This window comes from Erinaceus europaeus, chromosome 6 (assembly GCF_950295315.1).
Source record: "Erinaceus europaeus chromosome 6, mEriEur2.1, whole genome shotgun sequence".
NCBI lineage: Eukaryota > Metazoa > Chordata > Mammalia > Eulipotyphla > Erinaceidae > Erinaceus > Erinaceus europaeus.
The window spans coordinates 58,221,836-58,235,384 of NC_080167.1; positions in this window are offsets into that span (position 1 = coordinate 58,221,836).

The window sequence follows — 13,549 nt, forward strand, 5'->3', positions numbered from 1 at the left end:
TAATTTAAATCAAGTTTCAGTTTCTCTGTTCTTTTTTTTTAATATTTTATTTTATTTATTTATTCCCTTTTGTTGCCCTTGTTGTTTTATTGTTGTAGTTATTATTGTTGTTGTCGTCGTTGTTGGATAGGACAGAGAGAAACAGAGAGAGGAGGGGAAGACAGAGATGGGGAGAGAAAGATAGACACCTGCAGACCTGCTTCACCGCCTGTGAAGCGACTCCCCTGCAGGTGGGGAACCGGGGTTCGAACCGGGATCCTTATGCTGGTCCTTGTGCTTTGCGCCACCTGCGTTTAACCCGCTGCGCTACAGCCCAACTCCCTTCTCTGTTCTTTTTTCACATGAAATTTGGTTAGCTCTGCACAAATAAAGAACATATATTGGCACTTTGTTGTGTTGACAAAGGCATTTCCTGGTTTTTATGAAAATCATTTTGCAAACTCTAGAGCATTTTACTCTGGAAACTGCCATCAAATTTAAGGGACAGAACTTAATTTTTTAAATTTCTTTATTGGGGATTAACGGTTTACAGCCAACAGTAAAATGCAATAGTTTGTATATGTGTAGCATTTCCCAATTTTCCACATAACAATACAACTCCCTCTAGGTCCTCCTCTACCACCATGATCTAGGACCCAAACCCACCCCAGAGTCTTTTACTTTGGTGCAATACACCAACTCCAGTCCAAGTTCTGCTTAGTGTTTTCCCTGACAGAGTTTAATTTTAATAGGACCCAAAGCTTATATAATTTGGAAAGGGTGTTTCTTTAAGAAAAGGAAATTATGAATGGAAAATGTGACACAGAAAAATGAATATTGTTTTAGAATGAAGAAAGAATTCATAACCAACAGTATCTTTAGAAACTGACAAATTCCAAAAAACCTGGAAAATTATCAAACTCAATTTATGAACTAGCTAGCCCCAACTAGAACATTTTTCCATGAAGCTGCTTCTGGCTCCACCCACTCCTCCTCAACTCACCAACTCCTTGCAACACCAGGGCAGTCCACGCAACCCCAGCCTGCATGACACCAGGCCAGCTGCTGAAGTAAGCCTGTTCCCGACATCTATTCCTCTAGATAGCTGGGTTTGTGTCATAGGTATCAGCCTTGGCGTCAGAATATCTCACCCAGCAGAGTACATGCCTCTTCTTGTGTGAGGTCCTGAAAAACTATTTTCCATTAGTTCCACTCACTTTGTCTTTGAAGTTTTACATGGTATTAGGGATAAAACTCAGGGTCTCATGCATACCAGGCAAGTACTCCATCCTCTACAGAGTAAAGTCAAACTCTACCAGCATGTTTAGCTAAACATGGTCTCCACAGGTCCCCAATTCAAGTTCCCTTTAATAGACCCCAAAATACCTGTGACAAGTCCAAGGTGACCCAAATCCAGAAGTATAATAAAGAGACACAGAAAGAGAAATACACAGTGGTCCTAACCAACTGAGGTTGAACTGTTTCCTTTTGGTGATTTTATCAAAACTACTACCCTACAAACACAGTGCTGTGAGAAGGAACCTTGCACAAAGAGGCCTTGGCCACCTCTCATTAGCTTCCAGTGAGCCTACTTCTGCTCCCTGGTGGCCTCTCCTCCCCAACCTGCACCCCTCCAGTTAATGACAAGCACTTTGTGTGACACCTCGAGAAGCTAGCACCCCCCAGAAAAGCTGAAAACCTGGGGTAGGTTGGTAACCAAATTGGGTGATATATTCAAAGCTCTCTTTGGTGTTCTTAGAGAGTAGTTCCAGAAGTTTCTTCCTAATTAAGAAGTGAGGGGGGCTATTCCCATGTGGGGAGGAAGAAGCAAACCAGACAGGAAGACTCCAAGTCCCTCCCCCCCCCCCACACACACATATGCAGTGGCAGGGGGCAGTCTGTGTGGCTGGCCTGGGTTAGCTCCTCCCTCAGGAGGTAACTCTGAGTGGCCAGGGAGGGGCAGCAGCTGTTTATTTATTTAAGGGTGGCGAACAGCTCTGGGACACTGCCAAGGAGGTCAGCAAAATCTAAATACAATCACACCATCTGAAAGCCCTCAAGTTGTGAGTGTCTTGCTGTTTGCATAATGAAGCTGGGGGCAAGAGAGGCATCCTACAGAATAGGATTCAGATCTGGATTCTGCTAGTTTCTGGATCCATGAGCAAAACAACATACTCAGCTGCCCTAAACCTCACTCTGCACACCTGCATCACTCCTAGATTGCCAGCTCAAACCCTGAATTAGTCCTCCTCTGACTTTCTGTTTGCTGCCTTCTTTAAATTTTATTTATTTATTTATTTATTTATTTATTTATTCATGAGAATGATAGAAGGGAAAGAACCAGGTATCACCCTGGTATATGTGCTGCTGGAGACTAAACCCAGCTTGAGAGTCCAATGCTTTATCCAACTCCGAGACCAACTGTTTGTTCTCTTTTAGACCATAGTTAAAACAAGTTTAGGCAGAACCAACAATATGACCACCAAAATAAGACAAAGGTCAGGAGGTATTGGTGGTATACTGGCGAGCATAGCTGCCTTCCAAAGTAAGACAAAAGTCACTGTCCAGCCTCCTTTAACAGTCATTTCCCACCCACTAGCACCCTAGCAGGTGTCTACTGGGGCCTCATCTATGGATTTAAAAGGTGGCTATAAGACTCTTGTTCTCACTGTACCCTTGACAAGACCTCAGCTCTGCTTCCTCCACTCAGTTAATGCCATGTTCCAGAACTATCCTTGGTTACAACTCCCAGGCTTTTAGCATTGTTTATATACTATACACACACCAAAGAAAAAAAAAAAAAAGAATAGCTCTCATTTCAAATAAACATCAATCTTGTGCTGAAAATGCTGGTTCTCCTATGATCATTGGAGGTGATCTCCAGGCACAGGGAACTTTTTTTTTGACTTCTCACCCTCCCTGACTATAAATCCTCCGAAGTTTAGAAAAGCATTCATTTGGTCCAAAAAATACCACATTGCCCACACCCAAACATCACCAAGGGCATTCACAGATACATGCTTTGTATGGAGAAAGAGATAGGGAGAGGGAGAGTGAACTATGGCAAAGAGCAGATATAGGGTCATAACCATGCTAGGAATAAGCAGTGATTTTTAAAATAGATATCTAAATATGTTTAATCATTCTGGATATTCAAAGTTTGAGAACCAGAAAAAGAGAAGCAGAAAATGATGAGAGGGATTTAAATTTTTATTCTGCTTCCTCAAAGCCAGAGAGGGAGAAAGGGAAAAACACCACAGCACTATCCCACCACTCACGATCTTCTTCCCAAATGCAGGCACTTCCCAAGTATAGGCCAGGCCAGGGGCTCACTCCCAGGGCCTAGTGCAAGATGAAGTGTATACTCTACTGAATTATCACCCAGTCCCCAATAATAAAAACGTTCTGGCTCTTAAGTAGGTACATCTATCTTTCTATACCCCACTCTATCTTCCCCTCCTCTCTCAGTTTCTCTGTCCTATCCAATAAATGGAAAAAATGGCCTCCAGAAGCAGTGGATTTGTAGTGTAGGCACTGAGCCCTAGCAATAACCCTGGAGGCAAAAGAAGAAGAAGAAGAAGAAGAAGAAGGAGGAGGAGGAGGAGGAGGAGGAGGAGGAGGAGGGGGAGGAGGAGGAGAAGGAGGAGAAGAAGAAGAAGGAGAAGAAGAAGGAGTAGAAGAAGAAGAAGAAGAAGGAGTAGAAGAAGAAGAAGGAGGAGGAGGAGGAGGAGGAGGAAGTAAATGAAGTAGGGGAGAGAAGGATAGATCTTGGCATGTCCCGCATGGCCAAGGCTGAACGAGATCACTGAGAGAAGGAATGAGAGCTAGAGACACAGGGTAGGGAGGACTGCATCATAGATACAGTAACTTTATTTCTAAGTCTCTAAAATTTATACAGAAAGCAAGCAGTGGGGGTCGGGCGGTGGCGCAGTGGGTTAAGCGCATGTGGCGCAAAGCGCAGGGACCCGCGTAAGGATCCCGGTTCGAGCCCCCGGCTCCCCACCTGCAGGGGAGTCACTTCACAAGTGGTGAAGCAGGTCTGCAGGTGTCTATCTTTCTCTCCCCTCTCTCTGTCTTCCCCTCCTCTCTCCATTTCTCTCTGTCCTATCCAACAACAAAGCAACGTCAACAATGGCAATAATAACCGCAACAAGGCTGCAACAACTAGGGCAACAAAAGGGGAAAAATGGCCTCCAGGAGCGGTGGATTCAGGGTGCAGGCACTGAGCCCAGCAATAACCCTGGAGGAAAAAAAAAGAAAGAAAGAAAGCAGTTCTACACACAATACAAGATTACAAAAGGTCTCATGATTTACTGACAGTTAGTTAAAAATCAACTGGTTACTGTAAAGATCAAGCGGTTACTAGCATTTGCACTTCTTCCCAATGTTCTGTTAAGTCTAGTGTGATGAACTAGACACCATGGAAGAGAGACTCCTCAGCCTCTTTCCCCATCAATGATTTCAGTTCACAAACTAACTCCAAGCCCATGATAGTCATTTATTTTGCTCTTGGGAAATTACTAGAACACTTTTGCCCGTTTTTATATATCCTTGTATTTAGGTAGAACTCAGTCATTACTAATCAGCCACAGACTGTGAGATGGGAGTGAAGAGTGAGACCTTTCGTTGCTCTCCCAACACCCTGTGTCCCAGGGTAAGCACTGTGACAGGTAGAACAGGCCTCACCAGACCACAATGCACACACAGAATGAGGAGAAATCTGCTTGTTTTGGGCCACTAACACCCGGGACTATTAGTTACCAGAGAACAATTTCCTCATCCTGACTACTACAGACTGTATGACAAGATAATCCAATACAGCTTCACCAGCTTGGAACCAGAGGGGCTGGGGAAGTGGCTCAGTAGTAGAGTCTTACATATGTGAAAGTCCTGGGTTCAATCCCCAGCACAATAAAAGAGCACTACAAACCAAAAGCAAATAGAATTTTGTGGGTGGTGGAATGGTTCTTTGGTTAGTCAGTCTGTCTCTCTCTCCCTCCCTCCCTCCCTAGCTCACACGTGGGCATATTATAAAGAGAACATTATCAGTTGGGGAAGGGGGTGCAGTGGTTGAGTTCTGGATTTAAAAGCATAAGGGGGGCTGGGTGGTGGTGCACACACAAACTATAAGAAAAACCCTTGCTCCCCACCTGCAGGGGGGAAGCTGCTTCATAAGGGTGAAGTGGGACTGCAGGTCTCTCTTTACTTCTCTATCTGTCCCTCCCTTAATAGTTAATAGTAACAAAAGTTAATAATAATAATAATAATGGAAAAAGCAGCCACCGGGAGCAATAGATTCATTGTGCCAGCACTGAGCCCCAGCAATAATCCTGGTGGCAAAAAAATAAAAACTATGAGGTCCTGAGTTTGATCCCTGGTATCGCCTGTGCTAGGGTGATTTTCTGATTCTCTCTCTCTCTCTCTCTCTCTCCCTCCCCCCTCTCTCTCTCATAAAATGAATTAAATAAACACTTTTTTTAAATAAAAGGGCTTTTGGCTTTCAGCTTTTGGCTCAGAGGAGGCTAAGGTGCAATTTTCTTTGGTCATCCTGAATCTGCGTTCATCTGACACCAGCCACCTCCACCAAGCCATTGTTTGACCCCTACAAGATCAAAGTCATATACCTAAGATGTACTAGTAGGGAAGTCCTCACCAGTCTGCCTTGGCCCCCAAGATTAGACAGCTCAGTCTGTCTCCCAAAAAAGTTAGTGATAGTGTTGCCAAGGCTACCAGCAATTGGAGGGTCGGAGGATTACAGTGAAGATGACCATCTAGAACAGACAAGCCCAGATTGAGGTGTTGCCTTCTGCCTCTGTGAAAACATCAGTTTAGATGAAATTGTCAACACTGCCCGAGAAATGAGGCACCAATTTTTAGCTAGTGAACTCTGGTGTGTGGGGGTAGATAGCATGATAGTTATGCAAAGAGGCTATGATGCCTGAGGTTCTGAAGACACAGGTTCAATTCCCCACAACACCATAAGCCAGAGTTAATTAGTGCTTTGGGAGAGTGAGAGAGAGAGCTCTCTGGGAGTATCCAAGAGATCCTGGGGACTGATGTCATAGATGACGTCAACAATGGTACTGTGGAATGCCCAGCTAGTTAGGAATTATAAAGGACAATGCTTCAATAAAGGATTATTTGGCGAAGAAGAAAGGGGGGGAAAGGGAAGGGGAGGGGAGGAGAAGTTGGGAGAGAGAAAATACCTCACCTAGTAGAACACACACTTCAGCATGCTCAAGGACAGGGACTGGAGCTTCTGACACCAGATTGGAGCAACAGGTGAAGCCTCATGAACAATGAAGCATTACTGCGGTGTCTCTTCTCTCAATCTTCTTCTCTTCCTTCTTCCTCTATCTCTATCTATCTATCTATCTATCTATCTATCTATCTATCTCTATCTCCTTCTCCCTCTATCCGAAATTGAAAGAAAAAAAGAAAAGCAGTTCCAGAACAGAATCCCAGCATGCAAAAAAATAAAAACAGAAAGGGAAAGAGAAAGCAGTGTTGCTCCTGACAACTACTATGGTTTTAATCATACCTGATTTCACCATCTACTAGAATTTTTTGGCTCTAATATTGCTGGAGAATAAGGACTATTATTTAAATAAATTTATTGCCAGTAGTTTCATTCCTAGTCTATAACTCAAGTAGGCAGGAAGGGGTCTATTCAAATGGTTAAGGTGCAGATAGGAGCACACAGACCTGGCTTTCAGACTCAGCTCTGCAGTGCACCTGCCAGCTACCTTGAACATCTCATGCACCCTCATGTGTCAAACGAGGACAATTTGTGCCCTCCCAGAGCCAGCAGCTGGTTAACCATGCTGGTGTATGAAGACTTCCCACGGTGGCCTGCTGCCCTCAGAAATTGCTCAGAGAAGGAAGCTCCTCTTTTCCGTTTAACCCACTTTCACAGTTCAGTGTTCTGGCCAGGGAGGCAACTCTGAAAAGGCAGTTGGAAGACAATGTTTTTTCAAAATAAAATCAACTGTTCCTCATTCTCCAGTTCATGGTTCATCAGCTAATTCCGTCTCTTGAGTTAGAGATCCCTGCTGGGGCATTTCTAGATGCAAACATTCAATTTCATTTTTAAATTGGAATTTTGATAGCCCATAAAAAATAATTCAAATATACCTAAGAGAGGCTCTCTATCCTCTTCCCCATGGGAAGCAGTGGAAGGAGAGAGAGAGAACATGGGTTTGGTTGTGAGTCTGGCAGGGGAGGCTAATCCAGTTCTGTCTTTTAACTATGAGATATAGCAAGCATGGAATTCTCTCATTCTTGATGTCCTTGTCTTTGAAAGGGGTCATTAACATCCACCCTAAAACCTGGTCTGGAAACAAACCTAGAGTGTGTGTGTGAAAGCAAATTAACTGGGAATCAGTAACTACTCACTTGAGAAAAAAAAAGAAAAATAGTGGTTTCTATCCAATGTCTGAGTTTTCTACATGGTTTGTTAAATTTAAATGACTGGGAAGAGAGTGGTGGTTTCAAAATTGAATGTCAATAATATCACCATCTTAGGGCCCCTCCTATGCCCTTTATGTGTTCACAAGAAAAGTCACTTCTGGGGGGGGGGGGAGGTAGCACAGCGGGTTAAGCGCATGTGGTGCAAAGCACAAGGTTCGAGCCCCCAGCTCCCCACCTGCAGGGGAGTCACTTCACAGGTGGTGGAGCAGGTCTACAGGTGTCTTTCTTTCTCTCTCCCACTCTGTCTTCCCCTCCTCTCTCCATTTCTCTCTGTCCTATCCAACAACGACAACATCAATAACTACATTAAAAAAAAAAAACAAGGGCAATAAAAGGGAATAAATAAATATTAAAAAAATTTAAAAAAAGAAAAAGAAAAGTCACTTCTTCAAGCCCATTTGTTTTACACTTAAAATGGTCTGCAGGTGTTGGACACAGCTCACATGGTAGAGCACACACCTTGCTGTTTGTGAGGCCCTGGATTCCAGCTGCTAATAACATGGGAGGATCATGGGTGACACTGAGGAAGCTCCATGGGGATTGATCAGTGCTACAGCACCTTCCTCTCTCTGTCTCCTCCCCTCTTCTCTCACTCCCTCTGTCTCAAAAATGAAAAATAAGAAATTAACCAGTGAGATCATTCAGTAGTATAGTATACCCCAAGACCCCAGAGTCATTCCCTGGCACAACATTAATTTTTTTTTTAGTTGGTGTATTGCACCAAAGTAAAAGACTCTGGGGTGGGGGAGAGGGTTCAGGCCCTGGAATATGATGACAGTGAGGGACCTAGAGGGGGTAAAATTGTTATGTGGAAAACTGAAAAATTTTACACATGTACAAACTACTGTATTTTACTGTTGACTGTAAACCATTAATCCCAATAAAGAAAAAACTCTTAAGAATACAAACTGGAAATCAATAGTCACTGATGTTAAGAATCTAAACTGGGTGTGGAACCAAGATGGCAGACTGAGAAGTAGCTTCTTATCTGAGTTCCGACAACTGCTGGAAATGGTAGAATTTTTTTGCCTTCAGCAGGACAGTGAATTCGGGGTCCTAGCTGTGACACCAAGGGGGTGAATATAGCCCAGTTTGGGTTAGAATATAGAGGAAAAAAAGAAAGACTTTTTTATTATTCCCGAAGCGCACCCCCCCCCCCATAACCAGACCCTGGGTGCCAGAGAGCTGCTCCTAGCAGGCTTCCCTGCTGAGCTTCTTTCTTTACCAAGACTCCTGGCTCAACAGGGGTTCCATTCCAAGTCTATTCCTTTCTGAAACCGTTGGCCCTCTTTCTTTCTAAATGGCCAACCGGTTCTACAAAAGGGAAAGACTGCCCTGAGGAGTTTTTTTTTTGGGGGGGGTTGTTTGTTTGTTTATACTTTCTTAACAATCAACTGCCTCTGTTCAGGCGGCTTGAGGCAATCTGGGACAGGGTTTTTACCCTGCTCTATTTTATTATTAATATTATATAAAGGTGTATCTCTTTCCCCCCTCCTTTAGGTTGACAAGGATTAACTGTTAAGGTATTTCCCATTGCTAGGGGACTGGGCGTCTTTTCCATTATGAGAGGAACTTGTTTCACTACTCCTACCTCCTCTACCCACTCTCCCCTTCTCCCTCCTCCTAGCTAATGAAAAAATAAAATTAATTAATTAATTAATTAATTTAAAAACTTTCCTTTCACTGCTCCTTTATTACAGTTCTCTTTCTTATCTTTTTTCTCTCTCTCTTGTTTTTCTTCCTTTTTTTTTTTCTTGTCTTCCTTTCTTCCTTCCCATTCTTCAACTTTCTGAATTCACTGATACTCGTTTGTCAATTATTTTGGGGAAGAAATCTGACTCAGAGTGGACTCTCTATGTGGACTCTCTATCTCTGCTCTACTTCCATTTCTCCTCTTGCTACCCCTAGAATATACAGTGGATAGTAGATTTGCATAATTGTCTATTCTTGCTATCCATTTTTTCCTTTCTCTTTCTTCTTCACTTGGACTTGGTTGCTATTTTTTCACAGACTGGAGACATTGTTTGGCTAACTAGTAGTGGTTAAACTGCTTCATTCCTTGCTTCAGTTGCTATTGTAATTTCTGAGGTTTGTGATTGCATTTGTCATAAAGATATTTAGTATAGTGTTGCTTGTACTCAAAACACAACAACTGAGGAACAACAGAACATAAAAATAAGAAACACATTAATCAAAAAAATGGGTAGATCAAGAGCAAATAAAACTGCTACTACAATGAATGAAGACAAGAGCCCAGAAGAAACTACAAATCAGCCAGAAGCAACCATAGATAAGAAAAGTATGCAAGCAATAATAAACTTATTAATCACAGAAATGAAAACAACTTCGGAGGAAAGGAATGGCAGTATTAGGGAAACATCAGTTGAGACCCCCAAGGAAAATACTGATTATCTTGAGGCAATTAGAGAACTGAAAGCTGAAATAGCTGAACTGAAGAAAGAAGCTGAGTCAAGGGAAAGCAGACTAACAGAAGCAGAAAACAGAATTAGTCAGACAGAGGATGAGTTAGAGAAAACTAAGAAAGAGGTGAAAGAGCTCATAAAGAGATTGAGAGACACTGAAAACAACAACAGAGACATATGGGATGACCTCAAAAGAAGTAACATTTATATAATTGGCCTGCCAGAGGAAGAAAGAGAGGAAGGGGAAGGAAACATTCTAGAGGAAATTATAGAAGAAAACTTCCCAGACCTGAATAACAGAAAGGACATTAAGATTCAAGAGGCCCAGAGAGTTCCAAACAGAATAAACCCAGACCTGAAGAAACCAAGACACATCATAGTCACAATGAGAAGAAGCAAGGATAAAGAAAGGATCCTAAAGCCTGCACGAGAAAAACAAAAAGTCACATACAGGGGAAAACCCATAAGATTATCAGCAGACTTCTCCACTCAAATTCTAAAAGCAAGAAGAGAATGGCAAGATATCTATCAAGCCCTGAATGAAAAAGGGTTTCAACCAAGGATAATATATCTTGCTAGACTTTCATTCAAACTAGATGGAGGGATCAAAACCTTCTTAGACAAACAACAGTTAAAGGAAGCAACCATCACCAAACCGGCCCTGAAAGAGGTTCTAAAAGACCTCTTATAAACAAGAACTTCACTATAATACTTGCCATATATCAGAGCAAATAAAAATTCGTTGAACAATGGCACTACAATACATTAAATCCATAATATCAATAAATGTCAATGGCTTAAACTCACCCATCAAAAGGCACAGAGTGGAGGATGGATCAGAAAACATAACCCAACCTGCTTGCATTAATCCCATCTGACACAACAAGATAAACACAGACTTAAAGTGAAAGGATGGAAAACTATCATACAGGCTAATGGACCACAAAAAAAAAAGCCGGAACAGCCATTCTCATCTCTGACAAAATAGACTTTAAATTAAATAAAGTAATAAAAGATAGGCAAGGTCATTAAATAATTATTAAAGGGTCAATCAGCCAAGAAGACTTAACAATTATTAACATCTATGCACCCAATGAGGGACCATCTAAATACATCAAGCACCTACTGAAAGAACTTCAAAAATTCATCAATAGTAATACAATAATAGTGGAAGATTTTAACACCCCACTCTCACACTTAGACAGATCAACAAAGCAGAGAATCAACAAAGAAACAAGAGAATTAAATGAAGAGATGGTCAGACTAGACCTCCTGGACATCTTCAGAGCCCTTCAACCCAAAAACTGGAATACACATTCTTCTCAAATCCACATAACACATACTCAAGGATAGACCACATGTTAGGCTACAAAAACAGCATCAATAAATTCAAGAGCATTGAAATCATCCCAATTATCTTCTCAGACCACAGTGGAGTAAAACTTCCATTTAACAACAAACAGAAAATTATTAAAAGACACAGAATTTGGAAACTAAACAACATACTCCTTAACAACCACTGCGTCAGAGAGTCACTCAAGCAAGAAATTCAAATGTTCCTGGAAACAAATGAAAATGAAGACACAACCTATCAAAATATTTGGGACACAGCTAAAGAAGTATTGAGAGGGAAACTCATAGCCATACAATCACATATTAAACAACAAGAAAAAACTCAAACAACCTTACTGCACACCTCAAGGACTTAGAGGAAGAGGAACAAAGGAAGCCTAAAGCAACCAGAAAGACAGAAATCACTAAAATTAGAGCAGAAATAAACAGCATCGAAAATAAGAGAACCATACAGAAGATTGATGAAGCCAAATGTTGGTTCTTTGAAAGATTAAACAAAATTGAAAAACCCCTAGCCAGACTCACTAAACAAAAAAGGGAGAAGACTCAAATTCATAGAATTATAAACGATAGAGGAGATATCACAACTGACACCACAGAAATCCAGAAAATCATGCGAAACTTCTATGAAGAACTATACACCACCAAGCTAGAAAATCTGGAAGAAATGAAAGAATTCCGAGAAGCATATGCCCTTCCAAAACTGAACCAAGAAGAACTACAAAACCTAAATGCACCAATCACAGACAAAGAAATCAAAACCGTTATTAAGAATCTCCCCAACAACAAAAGTCCTGGACCAGATGGCTTCACAAACGAATTCTACAAAACTTTCAGGAAACAGCACCCATACTTCTAAAGCTTTTCCATAAGATCTAAGAAACAGGAACACTCCCTTCCGCCTTCTATGAAGCCAACATCACCCTGATACCAAAAGCAGATAGGGACACAACAAAAAAGGAAAACTACAAACCAATATCTCTGATGAACATAGATGACAAAATATTAAACAACATCTTGGCCAACCGGATACAGCAGCATATCAAAAAGATTGTTCATCACGACCAAGTGGGATTTATCCCAGGAATGCAAGGTTGGTTCAACATATGTAAGTCAGTCAACGTCATTCACCACATCAATAAAAGCAAAGCCAAAAACGACATGATTATCTCAATAGATACAGAAAGCCTTTGACAAAATCCAACACCCATTCATGCTCAAAACCCTACAAAAAATGGGAATAGATGGGAAATTCCTCAAGATAGTGGAAACTATATATAGCAAACCTATAGCCAACATCATACTCAATGGATAGAAGCTGAAAGCTTTCCCCCTCAGATCAGGGACTAGACAGGGCTGTCCACTGTCACCATTACTCTTCAACATAGTGTTGGAAGTTCTTGCCATAGCAATCAGGCAAGAGAAAGGAATCAAAGGAATACAGATTGGAAGGGAAGAAGTCAAGCTCTCACTATTTGCAGATGATATGATAGTATACATAGAAAAACCTAAAGAATCCAGCAGAAAACTACTGGAAGTTATTAGGCAATATAGCAAGGTGTCAGGCTACAAAATCAATGTACAAAAATCAGTGGCATTTCTTTATGCAAAAACTAACTCTGAAGAAGAAGACATCCAGAAATCACTCCCATTCACTGCTGCAGCAAAATCAATAAAATATCTAGGAGTAAAGCTGACCAAAGAAGTGAAAGACTTGTATACTGAAAACTATGAGTCACTATTCAAGGAAATTGAAACTGATAGCAAGAAATGAAAAGACATCCCATGCTCATGGATCGGAAGAATAAATATCATCAAAATGAATATTCTCCCCAGAGCAATATACAAATTTAATGCGATAGCCATCAAAGTTCCACCAAACTTCTTTAAGAGAATAGAACAAAAACTACAATCATTTATCTGGAACCAGAAAACTCCTAGAATTGCCAAAACCATCTTGAGGAAAAGAAACAGAAATGGAGGCATCACACTCCCAGACTTCAAACTTTATTATAAAGCCATCATAATCAAAACAGCATGGTACTGGAACAAAAATAGGCACACAGACCAGTGGAACAGAACTGAAATCCCAGAACTAAACCTCCACACCTATGGACATCTAATCTTTGATAAGGGGGCCCAAAGTATTAAATGGAAGAAGGAGGCTCTCTTCAATAAATGGTGCTGGGAAAACTGGATTGTAACATGCAGAGGAATGAAACTGAACCACTTTATCTCACCAGAAACAAAAATCAACTCCAAATGGATTAAAGACCTGGATGTTAGACCAGAAACAATCAAATACTTAGAGGAAAACATTGGTA